The sequence below is a fragment of the Perognathus longimembris genome, chromosome 28, assembly GCF_023159225.1.
Source record: "Perognathus longimembris pacificus isolate PPM17 chromosome 28, ASM2315922v1, whole genome shotgun sequence".
Classification (NCBI taxonomy): Eukaryota; Metazoa; Chordata; class Mammalia; order Rodentia; family Heteromyidae; genus Perognathus; species Perognathus longimembris.
Genome location: NC_063188.1, coordinates 62721769 through 62735166, shown reverse-complemented (window position 1 = coordinate 62735166; position 13398 = coordinate 62721769).

Sequence of the window (13398 nt, the reverse complement as noted above, 5' to 3'; positions counted from 1 at the left end):
CAATACTAATGCCTAGAAAAGATATCCAATCCTGTTGTAGCGCTGGCCAACCATCAGAGGCACCAGCCTTAAAGTGGTGTTTTGCTATAAAGATGGCGGAACAGCTGGTGGCTCATGTCTGTAATCCTAGCTACTCAGGAGGCTAAAATCTGAAGATTGAGATAAAAAGCCAGTGTGTGCAGGAAGGTGTGTGAGACACTTACCTTCAACTAACCACCAAAAAAATCTGGAAGTAGAGCTGTGGTTCAAATAGTACAGCACCAGTCTTGAGTAAAGAAACCAAGCAAGAGAACAAGGCCCTGAAATAAAGTCTTAGTACGGATGCTTGTGCATGCACACACATGCAAATAAGGATAGCAGAACAGAGAGATGCAATGATCGAGTTTCCTGATGACATTATTGAACTACGATTTTGCAATGTCTGAGCCCACTCTACTGTCAGAATCTTATCATTTGAGATAATGTATTTTCTAGTGGGCTAGGCTTGATAAAGTCATGGTTTCTCTTACTTGCAGATAAAAGTACTTTAATGAACACTCAAATCTTTTACTTCACACAGACTTTAGAATAAAGTAAGAATCCATAGAGAAAGTTTAGTACTTGATACATATTCCCTTTACATACGTAGAAATTAAAATGTGTTTATTCATGTACAAGCACCAATACAGTGTTCTGTTGTGACTCTTTGAGAAAAGGAATAAATTGGCCAATATATGCCTGTCTCTACATACTCTCATAGGTACTGTTTTGGTGTTGTTGGGACAGAAAAAAGAAAACCTTGGTCCTACCTTAGAACAATCAAAGGCTGATATCCCTATAAAGAATTGCGTTTTTTTTAGACAGACTTTCAATATGTATCCCAGGCTTATTTGCCTCATAGTGTAGCCCAACTTGGCCTTAAACTTGCCATCTTTCTGCCTCAGACTCCTGAGTGCTAGGATTACAGACATGGGCGACCACACTCAGCCTGGCTGTTTTGATATATCATTTATGTCAGAAAAGAGAGACTATAGAAATAAAGCTCAGAATGAAAAACTTTCCAGTGCAGACCCCATACAGCTATATAAATTTCTAGAGTTTTCTAAAGAGGCCTCACAAAGAACAGTTTACAGAAACCCACTTATTTCTTTTTTTTTAATTTAATTGTATTGTCAAGGTGATGTAAAGAGGGGTTACAGTTACATACATAAAGTAGTGAGTACATTTCTTGTCATACTTGTTACCCCTTTCTCATTTTTCTCCCACCTTTCCTCCCCCGCTCCAGTCTTCCTTCCCCCAGTTGTAGAGTTAATTTCCAACATATTGTCTAGTGAGTATCACTGTTGCTTTGGTTCACCTTTATCCTTTGTGTCATCATTTTGATGTTCCCCATTCCCTTCCTTAATTCAGATAAATGTATATACAATGCCTAGGGTACCGAAATCAAATACAGTAACAACAGAAACCCACTTATTTGTGCCTAGAGAAGAGACAGATGAGGCTAGAGAAGATTTCCTTCTCCAGTGTCCCCATATTAGAGCATGACCACCACACATTCAGAAGTCAGGAGTCATCTTTGACACCTCCCTCTCTCATCACCCTCCTCCACATTCTGTCCAACCCCAAGCCCTGATGAACTAATAGTGACTGCAAGTAAGCACTTTAACAGGTGTCTGGTACATAGTAAGGGCTGCTATCACAATCACTTACTAGGCTCAGGCTGAGGGCTAAGCTTTTCTTGTGGTTCCCTTGAACAAATTAGAACTGGCTTATTTTTACAAAGAAATGAACAAGGAGAAGAAAAAGGAAATACTGTGATTTATAAAACTATAAGAAACATAGAAACCATTTGAAGCCAGGTGTGGTACCTCACACCTATAATCCTAACTCTTCAGGATGTTGAGATCTGAGGATCACAATTTCAAGCCACCCTGAGCTGGAAGGTCTGTGAGATTCTTATCTACAATCATCTACCAAAAAGACAGAAGTGGAGCTCTCCCTCAAGTGGTAGGAATAGTATCAGCCTTGAGAGAAAAAGTCCAGGCTTTGAGTTCAAGCACCAGCATCAGCGCGCACACACACACACACGCTCTCTCTCTCTCTCTCTCTCTCTCTCTCTCTCACACACACACACACACAAATCAATCCATTTTAATTAGTTCCATTTAAGCCTAGTGAAAAAGCTGATAAGCTTGGAGGATTCTTCCCCCTTGCCCAATCCTGTCTGTTGAAGAGACAGTACTGTCACATCTCAGGGCCTGACATAACCTTGAAGGCATTTTTATCTAGTATGTTTCTCTTATTTTCCTGTCCATCATAGCCATGTAGCCTCTCTAATCCAGGTCCTTCTCATCCTTCCATATCCAGTCCAAACAGTAGCTCTGGTCAGTGAGACAAAGCTAGCTTATAACTGATTGTTGGATCCATGGTGATTGAAGACTTCAGCTTCCTAGTTACGGGAGGCCATTAGAGCCAAGAGTGGCATCCCTGTTGTTAGTAGATGTCTTTGTACCAGAGCCTAATCTTTGCTGCCTTCCTCAGCTACTATAGGTACTATGGTTAGCATCAAGGGCTCCATGGCTTGCCCTTGACTGATGGGTGTCACCAGAGTGAGAGTTGCCCTGATGCCAGTGGCTCACACTTGTGATCCTAGCTACTCAGGAGGTTGTGATCTGAGGTTCCAAGCCAGTTTGGGCAGGAAAGTCTGTGAGAATCTTATCTTCAATTAACCAGCACAAAGCCAAGAGTAGAGGTGGGGCTCAAGTGGCAGAGCATTAGCCTTGAGCAAAAAAGCCAATTGAGAGGGACAGGCTCTGAATTCAAGCCCCAGTACTGGTAAACACACTACACACACACACACACACACACACACACACACACACACACACACACACACACTTGCATGGGAGGGTATGTCTACCATTTACTGTTGACTCTGGTGTGAAGCCCTATATCCACTCCATTCTAGAACAGAATTAAGCAGGACTTCACCAGACCTTTCTGACTTCTACTTCTTCCTTAGCCTGTTTGGCCCCTTCACAGGTCTCTTCAGAAGTGTCTCCCTTCCATAAACCCCCCCGCCCCCCAAATTGCTGCTTCAGCCTTTGTTTCTCAGGAACCCAACCAAAGACACAACTACACCTAGAACTTGTCTAGGCACTTCTGAAATAGGATAGATAGGTGAGAAGACTGGGTAATTTTATCATTCAAAAAATAAATATAAACGGGACAGAGAAATTGGAACTAGAAAGCAACTAACAAAGCAGTTCAGCTTCACTCCATTTAAATACTAAGTTACAAGGTCTGAGGGAGCTAAAATGGGCTGGCTATCTAAACTGCCTTCATCTTTGAAATAGTAAAACTTGGCAAATCTCCATGAATGGATATAGACAGTAAGAAGAGAAGTTTATGTAAGGAAAAGAAGCCCCCAAATGCACCTATCAGTCAAGTAAGTCCAAAGACACCTTCATAATTTAGAATAGTAAGTAACACATAACTTAGCTACTCAGAACTATTGCCTAATGGCTGACAAGTTATTAGGGGACACAAACATGTGGACTCCCCTAGCTCAGAAAGAATAAAGGCAGCAGGTAACAGCTGCCATTTGGAGTCTTTTTTTCTTTATTGTCAAAGTGGTGTACAGAGGGGGTTACAGTTTCATATGTAAGGCAGTGAGTACATTTCTTGTTCAACTTGTTACCTCTTTCTTCATTTTTGGAGTGTTTGACTGCCTGGAGAGCAGGACATGTTTCTCTCTCTTTCTCCCTCCTTAGCCTGTTCTACTAAAATAAATTCTTGGTAACACTTGATCTTGACGTAGATTTCAAGGACCTAATCATTCCCCTCCTATCCTGTACAACAGAAGTATCTTTTGCAGACACTCATAGGTTCCAGGTCTAATGTAGAAGGAAGCCCTGACCACACAGCCTTCCTGCCATGATCATGTACTCAAGCTGGTAAGCAGTAAGGTGTCAGGGTTTGCCGGGCTAGATTCACCTCCCCTGGTGCGGGGATGCTAAGCTTACTCCCTTATCAGTGCTCCCCTTTTCACCCTCTCCCCTGGGCGCCCGATCCACGGGTGGCCAAGGTGGAGCGAAGGGACATGGGCAAGCCTAAAGTGCACGTGGCCAAACAAGATTCCCTTTTCCTCCCTCCTTACCCACCAAGGAAGCCAGGTGTAGACAGATCTTGGAGACGCTTCGGAGAGCAATCCGGTTTATTCGGGAGGGGCTCACAGTAATATAGGGATGATGACGAGGATTGAGCATGAGCTGGCGATAGGCTGGCAAGCTTGTCCGTCCAAGAGCAGCTCCCAAGGACCTCCCTCATGGGCTAACATCACTTCCCATAATACCGCCCTCTGGGCAAAGCCCGCGAAAAGGGGAGCACATGTGCTCGCTGGCGCAAGGTGGGGATGGTCTGAAAGCTATCCCTTCTGGTTCCAGACCCAGAAGGAGATAGGTGTGGCTCACTTCCACACTGCCCCAGTGCTGGGGGAAGGGCGGCGTCTCGGGAGCGCTCTCATTGCCCTTCCCCCCTTAAGGCTAAGATGAATCCCCAACAAGGGTTATATAAACCACTCCAGAAAAATAGGCCCAAGTCTAGGATCTCTCCTTCGGATAGCTGATCCTAGGGGGAATAAGGAGTGGTGGAGAGAGCAGATTTCTGAGAAGAAAAATGATGCCAGTGATTGCCAGAACCTCTAGAACAAGGATGGAGCTCTTTGAGATAGCAGCCTCAGGATGCAAACATGTTATCTGGTAACTCAATATTGACCTCAGTTGTGAAGATCTGGCAGAAAAGACAGAAACCAGATTTCATTCAGGCAAGATGGGCCATATATTCATTTCCATCCAAACTTTCCCAGTCCATGATATCCCTATGGTCTTGTCAGGACAAACCAGGGCCATCATCAATCTCTGGCAACTTCTAGCCATCTGACAATCTGCACCTCTCATTCAATCGAACATTATGTAAAGTTAACGTTCAACAATGGCCTGTTGATGCTGTAATTGACATCTAGATTAGCTCTAAGAAAGGATTTCCTGACATTAGCAGGAAAATGTTCAGCATTACCTAGAGTGGTTGATTAATGTCATCTTCCAAATAATGAAAGTATGTGTAATTCACTGCCCCTACCATTTTTTCAAATGTTAGTGAGTTGACTCACAAAAATCCATAAGGATAATGTCGTTAAAGAAAAAGTGCTTTTATTCCCCCAAATGAATGTTTTCTGAATGCTTTCTCCTCCATTCGTCATTGGCCATCTGTCTGCTTAATGTTTGCTGTTGAGAATGAGTCTCCTCTAGGTCTCAGGTGGCCCTTCTCTGCTGCTTCCTCCATCTCACCCCTCCCCTCTCAGCAGCCAGGCCTTCACTGAGCACTAAGCAGCATTCCAGGAAGAGGAATTTAGGTGAAACCAAAGGAATGACTTTCTGGCTTTAAAAGGATACAAACTAGGTGCTGGTGGCTTACGCCTGTAATTGTAACTACTCAGGAACTGAGACCTGAGGATTGGGGTTCAAACCCAGACTGGGAAAGAAAGTCCATGAGACTTCTATCTCCAGTTAACTAGGATAAAGCCAGAAGCAGAGTTGTGGCTCAGGTGTTAGTGTCAGCCTTGAGCAAAAAAACCAAAAACCACAAAAAACCCTAACTAATAGCACTCAGGCTCTAAGTTCTATAGCTGACACCTATAGCTGACACCTCTTATCTTTGACCTTGAGGACCACACATAACATGCCTGTCCTCCCTCTGTGTCCCTCAGAACTATAAGTCTCTAAGGGTAGGCACAGGCAAAAACAGAAATGGAAGTCTCTGAAGTCACATATCCAGGTCAATAGCTACAGTTCCTCCAACTATTCCTTGGAGGTGGGCTTTAGGCCCCTGTTAATATCCTTACTTCCTGTAGGCACATACCAGTATACTTATACTGTACAGAGCTGAGAGGCTGAATGTGTATTTCAGAAGATAAGAGCAGGGCTGGGATCTGCCTTTGGTCTCTTTACCTCTTACCAATGTATCCCAACTTCACAGTAGCAGACTCGTATTTCTGCTCTGTGCTTCTCTTGCTCCTTAGAAGGCCTTTCTCTGCCAGATAACTCACCTAACTGTGGTCATGAGCCTACCTGGGTAGTTGTGCCAGCTTAGGGAAGGGTCCAGCTGTCTGAACCAGTCTCCTCATCTTTACAAGGATTATCAGAGTATCTATCTTAGATGATTGTCTCGAGAAGTTAATGAAATAATAGATAGAAAATATCTGACACACAACAAGATCTCAGTATACATCAAGTCTCTTTGCCTTCCCTATTTCTCAGCCCCAGGGCCTGGCGAACAGCTGGGGGCATTTCCGGCCCTGTGTGTGACTAGGAAGCCAATGGGTGGAGTAACACAACAGTAAGCAGATGGCCTGGATTTCCGGGGACAAGCTTAATTTTAAATATTCTGTTCTGTGATCAGATCATGCATTAGACAATTTGGACTGATATGTTTTTAGTTGAAAAATATGGTCATTAGAGTTGATGATGGCATAGGACCGATTCCCTGTATAGCTCAGCTGACTCAAGTACTTTCCTGCCTGGGCTGGCTTCATACAGTGACCCTCAAATTTCAGCCTATTTTTCTTTACCAGTCCTGGGGCTTGGACTCAGGACCTGAGCACTGTCCCTGGCTTCTTTTTGCTCAAGACTAGCACTCTGCCACTTGAGCCACAGTGCCACTTCTGGCCGTTTTCTGTATATGTGGTGCTGGGGAATTGAACCCAGGGCTTTGTGTATACAAAGCAAGCACTCTTGCCACTAGGCCATATCCCCAGCCCCTCAGCCTATTTTTTTTAAAAAGGAGTTAGGGGCTGGGTTCCAGTAGCCTGTAATCCTAGCCTCTTTCTGGTAAAAACAAACAAACAAAAAAAAACAATTATCCATGTTGTGCAGTGAATTCAGGTGGTAGTGATAGAAAACCAAGGCTCTGTAACTCTGTGGTAAATATTGGGTAGATCTTGTCAGTTACCATGCATGCTTTTTGAAGGGGACCTTTCAAAAAAAGATCTGAAGCCTGAGAATTAAGGGACAATCCAGGCTAGAACTAGATCCTGCTTAATCACAGATTTTCTGTGTGATCTCGAGCAAATGATATTTTTTCAAGTCTGTGTCCTTATTTCTAAAAGGGAATGTTTGGGTTTTACATCTTCTAAAGGTCTTTGCAGATGGAAAAGTTCTACAGTCTCTGTCTCTGTCTCTGTCTCTCTCTCTCTCTGCATGCATGCATGTCTATGTCTGTGTATGTGTGAATGTATGTATACCACAGAATCTTTGTATCTCTGGTGTGCTCTCTCTCCCCCCCCCCGCCTTTTTCTCTCTTTCTCTACAGTTCCCCCTCAAGCACTGACTCCCCCATCTCTTCCACCCAGCACATGTCCTGTGCTGCCTTTCACTGAACACTGTTCTTTCAATAAGCATCCATTATCCAAGTTCAGGGAGCTGCTCTACCATAGAGTCTTCACCTGCCTGCAGGGTGATCAGTCTGGTCATTTGAAAAAGGGGGTTGGGCAAGTGAAATAGCCAAGGCCCTCACTGCCTACCATGGTCCTCTGCTGCCATCTGTCGATAGTCTGAAGTGACACTGCTCTGGGGGCTGACTAGGCCCACAGGGGCCACGTATGCTGCTCTCACCAACAGGAATCCATTACACACAGTATCCTGCCAGGCCTGATTTAAAGCTCATCCTGTAATCCATCTTGCGCCCCCTCTGGGCCTGTCTCCGGTTTCCTTGCCTGGGAAATGGATGGACGTTGTCTTTAACTCTGTCAGAGATTGGTGAGGAGTGGAGGCTCCAGGGACACCATCCTTTCCCTACCCTTGGCCTGATGGGTGACCTGGGTGAATCTTTCCTTTTCTTTGGAGACTGTGTAGTTTTGAAATGGAGGATGTGGGGACACATCATTAGGAGAAAGGGTAAGACAGATTCCTGTCTCTTATGTAAGCAGTATGTGGCTGAGATGTTAGACGTGGATATAACCATTATGTCTACAAACCTTTGGCCACATCTTCATCTTAGCAGCCAAGGCTTTCCATTCATCCATCTATCCATCCATTCATGCATGTACTCACTCATTCATTTCACCAAGTGGCTGGCAGCTGTGGGAAATAGTGCTCACTTAGCTCTGCCATGGTTCCTTAACCAGGGTAAGCTTGAATCTCTCTCTCTCTCTCTCTCTCTCTCTCTCTCTCTCTCTCTCTCTCTCTCTCTCTCTCTCTCTCTCTCTCTCTCTCTCTCCCCTCCTCTGTTATAAGAAAAGGTTGGTTGGGATGGACCAGAGGAAATTGGAATCCTCTCCCCGAGTTGGCTATTCTAAGATGATGATTATGTACCTGCAGGAGCTATAGCAGACCTGCTCAGTGATGAGCAATTATACATACCTACTTAGAGACCAGAAATAACCTGCTTTATGTCCCCCAGAGTTCCTCTATCTACCTTCTAGACCTTTGGATGGCCTTTGCTATTTTCCTCTTCCTGTCTCTAGAGCAGTGATGGTGCCAACAATCAGGTCATATGGCAAACACTGAGGACTAGATGCTATCTAGTCCCCACCTACTCTGGTGTGAGAGAATCAGCAGTTCTTGGCACCTAAAAGTCCCCTTAGATATCCTGCTGGCAATGCCAGCCCCAGGGTCTCTGGAGATTTGAAATGGAGCCAGGATTAGCCCACTGAAGCTGGGCTGAGTCAGACTCTGGGAGTCTCAAACTCCATCCTCAGAAATCACTAAGATCCTTGCTGTGTAAGCAACTGGCATTTAAAGACAAAAATCTTCCTGGGATGCAAAGTTGCCCATCATAGGAGCTGGTGGCTTTCTGGCGCAAGCTCTGCTCTAGGAAACATTTAGCAGAGGACACAGTCCCCAGCCAGCCACAGCCTCCCAGCCTGGCTGCCCCATCATGGGCAAGGTGCCATGAATGGAATTGTAGCCAGGTAGCAGCTGCCTAAAAGGAACTGCCTGGTGATGTCTGGGAGCTACTCCTCATTTCCTCACCCCTGCCAGCCCCCACCCCCAGCCGCCCACGAGGGAGGTCCTGCCCACATCTGCTGTTGGCTGTCACATCTGCAATGGATTATAAGGCTGGCCCAGGCTCAGGCTCATCCCAGATGTGGATTCCCCTGGAATGTGCCTTCTCTCTAATTGTCCAGTCTCTGAAAGGTCCCGGCCTCTCTCTTCATCCCCCCCCCCCCAACCTCGCCCCTGCTGCACCCCAGCAAGCATGCTGAGGCCTTCCTCCTTTCCCACAGACTGTGCCGGAACAGCCACAGCTGGGACCAGGGCCAGCCCAGTGGGGGGGCCGCACTCTCCTCCAGTCTAGTCCATGGGGCTGGGGAGCTCAAGGTCTCAGCCCAACCTCCTCTTTCTTTTCTTGGGGCCAAGCACTGGGGGGCAACGGGAGAAACTCTGGAAAACTCACTAAAGGTGAAAGAATTTAGATCCAAAGTGCAGGCAACCCTAATCCTTGGCCCTTCCTGGGAATGCCATTAACCTCCCCAGCCCCACTGATGGAAAGAACACGGCTTCTCCCCAGCATGGCCAGACCCTCTGAGGTTTCCATATGAGAGCCTGGTTGGGTGAAAGTGGGTTTCCTGGGTATCAACCAGCATCTTTTTACCCCAGAGGTTCCAATCGCATCCTAAATGACTGCATGGATGGGACTTCCAAGAAAAAAATTGGAGGCACAATTGTTAGCTTAGATTTTGATATTGAAACCTAGATCTGTAACAACTTGTTGTGTGGTCCTAGACGAGTGACCTCACTTCTCTGAGCCTTCAAATCCTCTTGCATAAGATGAAGATACCACTATCATTAATTCTGACTGAGCTTTATTGAGCACTTACTTCGAGCCAGGCTCTGTGTCTTAACACACTTTACATATCATACTTCAGAAAAGCCCTAGAGCAAGGTGCTATTATTATTTTTGTTTTACAGATGATTAAAGAGAGATGTTCAAAAGCCGCATAATATGCCCAGATTGCCACAGATACTAAGTGATAAAGCCAGATTTGAACCCAAGCTGGCTGATACCTGAGCCTTTAGACAAAGATTCCTTTCATAGAACCTAATAAATCTGTATTATTATTTAAAAAAGTAATCAGAGCTGGTGCTGGTGTTTCATGTCTGTAATCCTGGCTACTCAAGAGGATGAGATCCAAGGATTGCAGTTCTAAGGCAGTCCAGGCAAGAAAGTCTGTGAAACTCTTTTTTTATTTTTATTCTTTTTATTTATTGTTTTTCATTTCTTTGTTGTCAAAGTGATGTTTCATACATAAGGCAATGAGTACATTTCTTATCCAATTTGTTACCTCCTCCATCATTTTTCCCCTGACTTCCCCCTCCCCATTTCCCTCTTCCCCCCATGAGTCGTACAGTTGGTTTATACCAAATGGTTTTGTAAGTATTGCTGTTCATTGGGTTGTCTTTTTATCCTTTGTTTCTCGGTTTTGGTATTCCCTTTCCCTTCCCTAGTTCCAATACATGTGTATACAATAGCCAGGGTACTAAAATCAGTTACAGTGATATCAGGAGTAAAATCAAAAGAAATACAAAAGAAAAAGGACATAATTTCACATGGTATGTTAAAAATAACAACAATGCTATACCACTTGTTTTTATATCTTGGAGTTCATTTTGCTTAGCATCATCTTATGTGTTCATATGGACATAGCTATTGAGCTATTGTGATCTTCTGCTAGGACTATCCTAGACATGTATTAATTATTCCCTATGATGGAAGCCATACAGTCCATGTTTCTTTGGGTCTGGCTCACTTCACTTAGTATGGTTTTTTCAAGTCCTTCCATTTCCTTGCGAGTGGGGCAATGTCATTCTTTCTGATAGAGGCATAGAATTCCATTGTGTATATATACCACATTTTCCTGATCCATTCGTCTACTGAGGGGCATCTGGGTTGGCTCCATATTTTAGCAATGACAAATTGTGCTGCAATGTACATAGTTGTGCTGGTGGCTTTACTGTGGTCTTGCTTGTAATCTTTTGGGTAGGTGCCCAAAAGTGGGGCTGCTGGGTCATAGGGGAACTCTATGTTTAGCATTTTGAGGAACCTCCACACTGCTTTCCAGAGTGATTGAACAAGTTTAAACTTCCACCAACAGTGTAGTAGAGTTCCCTTTTGGCCACATTTCCTCCAGCATTTGTTTTTTTGTTTTTTTCTCAAATTTTTATTATCAAACTGATGTACAGAGAGGTTACAGTATCATACGTTGGGCATTGGATACATTTCTTGTACTGTTTGTTGCCTTGTCCCTCATGCCCCCCTCCTTCCCCCCCTTTCCCTCCCCCCCCAGGTGTTCAGATCACTTACACCAAACAGTTTTGCAAGTATTGCTTTTATAGTTATTTCTCTTTTTTTACCCTGTGTCTCTCAAATTTGGTATTCCCTTTGAATTTCCTACTTCCAATACCAGTAAACACGGTTTCCAATATACTCAGATAACATTACAGAGATAGTGTAGGTACAACCATAGGAAGGTGATACAAGAACATCATCAATAATAGGAACTACACATACACATAGGACGTTGAAAGTAGTTACAACTGTGATATATCACTTGTTTCCATAACATGGAGTTCATTTCACTTAGCATCATCTTATGTATTCCTAAGGGTATAGCTATTGGGCCTTGTGATGCTCTGCTATGGCTTGCCTAAACCTGTACTAATTATTCCCAATAAGGGAGGCCATAGAGTCCATGTTTCTTTGGGTCTGGCTCACTTCACTTAGTATAACTTTTTCCAAGTCCTTCCATTTCCTTACAAATGGAACAATGTCATTCTTTCTGATAGAGGCATAAAATTCCATTGTGTAAATGTACCACATTTTCCTGATCCATTCATCTATGGAGGGGCATCTGGGTTGGTTCCAGCTTCTCGCTATGGCAAATTGTGCTGCGATGAACATTGTTGTGCTGGTGGCATTACTGTGATTTTGTTTGTGGGCTTTTGGATAGATACCCAACAGTGGGGCTGCTGGGTCATAGGGGAGTTCTATATTGAGCCTTCTGAGGAATCTCCATACTGCTTGCCAGAGTGGCTGAACCAGTTTACATTCCCACCAACAATGAAGTAGGGTTCCCTTTTGGCCACATCCCCTCCAACAATTGTTATTATTAGTTTTCTTGATATATGACATTCTTACTGGGGTGAGATGGAATCTCAATGTTGTTTTGATTTGCATTTCCTTTATGGCCAGTGATGTAGAGCATTTTTTCATATGTCTCTTGGCCATTCTCATTTCCTCATCAGAGAAGTTTCTTTGTAAGTCTTTAGCCCACTTGATGAGGGGGCTATTGGTTCTTTGCGGTTTTGTTTTGGAAGAAGGTAATTTTTTTAGTTCTGCATATATTTTAGAGATGAGGCCTTTGTCTGTTGAATGTCCGGTAAAGATCTTCTCCCAGTCTGTGGGCTTTCTGTTTATCTTGAGAGCTATGTCCTTTGCCGTGCAGAAGCTCTGGAGTTTGGTGCAGTCCCATTTGTCCAACATTTCTTTGATTTGTAGCCTTTCAGGGTCTTTGTTAAGGAAGTTCTGTCCTGTGCCAAGGAGCCCAAGTGTTTCTCCTACTCCTTCCTTTAGTGTTTTCAGGGTGCCTGTTTTGATTTCAAGGTCTTTAATCCATTTGGAATTGATTTTGGTGCAGGGTGATATATAAGGATCTAGTTTTAGTTTGTTGCATGTGTTGAGCCAGTTTTGCCAGCACCACTTGTTAAAGAGGCTATCTTTCTTCCATACTATTGTTTTAGCTCCTTTATCAAAGATTAAGTAGGCATAGTTCTGTGGGTTTAATTCTGGGTCTTCAATTCTGTTCCATTGGTCTTCAGGCCTGTTCCGGTGCCAATACCAAGCTGTTTTTATTACTATAGCTTTATAATACAGCTTGAAGTTGGGTATTGTAATTCTCCAGCACTGTTCTTTCTGCTTAGGAGTGTTTTTGCTATTCTAGGTCTTTTATTGTTCCATATGAATTTCTGGATTGCTTCCTCTATTTCATTAAAGAATGGTGTTGGGATATTAATGGGTATTGCATTGAATTTGTAGATAGTCTTTGGCAATATTGCCATTTTGATTATATTAATCCTCCCAATCCAGGAGCATGGGAGGTTTTTCCATTTTCTTAGTTCTGACTTAATTTCATTTTTCAAGCTTTTAAAGTTCTCTTCAAAGAGGTCTTTCACTTCTTTGGTTAAGGTTATTCCTAGGTATTTTATGTTTTGGGGGGCTATTGCAAAAGGAGTTGCTTTCCTGATTTCAGCCTCGGTCTTCGGGTTGTTAGCATAGAGAAAGGCCGTTGATTTTTGAAGGTTTATTTTATATCCTGCAACTTTGCCAAAGTTTTGGATCAGCTCTAGTAGCTTGGGGGTAGAG